Source organism: Podarcis raffonei, chromosome 6, assembly GCF_027172205.1.
Source record: "Podarcis raffonei isolate rPodRaf1 chromosome 6, rPodRaf1.pri, whole genome shotgun sequence".
Taxonomy (NCBI): Eukaryota; Metazoa; Chordata; class Lepidosauria; order Squamata; family Lacertidae; genus Podarcis; species Podarcis raffonei.
The window spans coordinates 40,495,931-40,498,439 of record NC_070607.1 but is presented as its reverse complement, the minus strand read 5'-3'; the positions used below and the strand labels follow the sequence as shown (position 1 = coordinate 40,498,439).

Sequence of the window (2,509 nt, the reverse complement as noted above, 5' to 3'; positions counted from 1 at the left end):
GTACAGTTGTGTGTATGTAAGTGTGCACGGTCACTTATCCATAGAGTAGCTAAGGATGGGGTCCTTTCCCTACTGTACCTAAGGTCAGGGCTGGCCCACGCAGGAGGCAAGGTGGGACGAGCGGCCTCAGGTGGCAGGATCCACAGGGACAGCAGATCCCGATTTCAAGCTTTCTCCCGCCCTTGTTCCTGATGTGGGTCTTCCTAGGAGTAGAGTGCCATTTCAGGAACCGCCGCAGGTGCCAAAATGTCTTGGGCCAGCCCTGCCATAATGTACCACCGTCAGTATGTTCAGTTCAGTCACAACGAATCAGATTTGTGGCCCTTATTTACCCAAACGTATGCTTCATTCAGTGCAGTTTCCTCCCCAATACTGCCGCCATGCACCTTACCTCTGTGCATGTTTTTTCAATGTGTTTATCATTGAGTTCAAGTAAATATGCCAGGAGCAGTTTATATAATTGTGCATGTTGCTAAGGAGCCAGCTTACAAGAGGATTTTTGCTTCTATCTAATATATGATGAGGAAGTTGGCAGTCCTGTTTCATCAAAACCAAAGGTCATTTCAAGAATCCCTTATGCCATGCATCATGAAGACCGAGGAGTGCTCGGTGATCAAAGGTTGATAGTGACAGTGTATTCTTATACGGGTTAAACTGAACTTAGCTGTAACCTAGAGTTCTAACTTTATTAAATTGCCACTGGAAAAACAATCAATTGAAAAAATTGCATTGAATCTTATAAGCTGCCATAACAAACAAAGATATTTTAAAGGTAATAGTATATTTATCTAGGTCATGGAGCAAGAGACAAGTCTAGTCTGGAAACCTTAGCAGTTTCTTGTGTTAAAACACACATTTTGGAGTTTTATTACTAGAAATCGTAAGTGGGGATGAGAGAAAAAGAAGTATTCCCCACGCTCTCCACTTTTTTTCATATAGGTGGCTTTTGGATAGATTGATGGGAATATAAAGTAATGGACAAAACATAAAGCTACTACTCTTGTTAGTATATTATCTTTCATTTCAAGCAGAACCAATATACTGTCAGATATAAATAAAAGTGTGCCTATTACTTGCAGTGCCACTGATTAAATGTGCACAAGTTCATTGCCTACAAGGAACTGTGTTGTAGAGGGTGAGATAAAAAAATGGAGTGAGGAGCTGTGATGATCATCCATGTCCAACCAATAACTGTGCATGGAGGTGGGTACATAGCCCCCTCCCTCCACTGTTTTAGGGGTTTAGGTCAGAGGAGGGTTTTTAAAAAATCAAAAATCTGAAGGCCACATTTTCTCATGGATCTGCATGGCAGCTAGCAGCTTTCCAAAGGCTTTGGATTTGACTCTTACTTTTCTACAGTAGATTATAGTCCAGGATTACAAAAGTCAGGGGTTTACACACCCACCACATCTCCCTAACTTACGTACAGGGAAGAAGAAGGCAGCATCACACTTAAGGGATACTTCCAGTCAGGGCTGGTGAGGCATGTGGCCTGGGGAAAGTCCTGGAGATTTAAGGTTCCCCATCCCTTCCCTTGACTAAAGGGAAGCAAGCCATTGTTGTTGTTGTTGTTTAGTTGTTTAGTCGTGTCCGACTCTTCGTGACCCCATGGACCAGAGCACGCCAGGCACTCCTGTCTTCCACTGCCTCCCGCAGTTTGGTCAAACTCATGCTGGTAGCTTCGAGAACACTGTCCAACCATCTCGTCCTCTGTCGTCCCCTTCTCTAGTATCAGCCTGATGGCTACATGGCAGCACAACTGTAGCTCTTGATCTTCCCGTCTCCATCCCTTAAACACCAATTTCTGTTTGTAAGCCTGGAATACTCCCCAGGTATACAGAAGCCGCCCTTCTTTCTGGAAGATCCCATTTCACTGACCGGTGCAGTGTCACTTGGCTTCCATAATAAAAGGGAATGGTCATCCTTTGCTGCTTTGTGTTGGCTGTTCAACAATTTTCTTCCCCACTGTATTAGTTTCTGAAGCTTAACATTATTTACAGCCATATGTTGCTCCAGTCTGTGCAGCTTTAATTCTCCTTAATGATTTACTCTTGATGAAGAAAGAAAGAGATTTTTATTTGAATGAATTCTTATTAGATAACCAAAACCTAAAGCTGTGTGATTAGCAGAAAGAGTTCAAGTGCCTGCCTGTATTAATTGCTACAGTCGTGGTATATACTCTTTGAGGCATCTTTTCTGTACCTACCATACTGAGAGCTACCACTTTGAACAGGGGGAAAACTCTCTGTTTCAGCTTAGCTTCCTTGTGAAACTTAAGCCAGACACCTGGACTTCCATTTTCCTCTAGATTTCTCAGGGTCAGGTTTGCACCCCATCTGTTTGCAGCTGCCCAGATTTAGCCACATTTTCATCTAGGTGTAAATTAAACCATTAGACTACTGAAATGTGCTGTATATGGTGCTACCCTTGTACCTGGTTCAGAAGCTGCAGCTGGTGCAAAACCCACCTGCTAGGGTGTTTAATGGGTAACCCTAATTTTTGGCATATT

At 43.2% G+C, this 2,509-nt stretch overlaps 1 protein-coding gene across 2 annotated transcripts in view; it reads left to right on the top strand.

Moving 5' to 3' along the window:
* Nucleotides 1-2,509, top strand: part of HOOK1 (hook microtubule tethering protein 1) — a 55,748-nt gene that overhangs the window by 24,544 nt on the left and 28,695 nt on the right. The gene's annotated exons all lie outside the window — the stretch shown is intronic.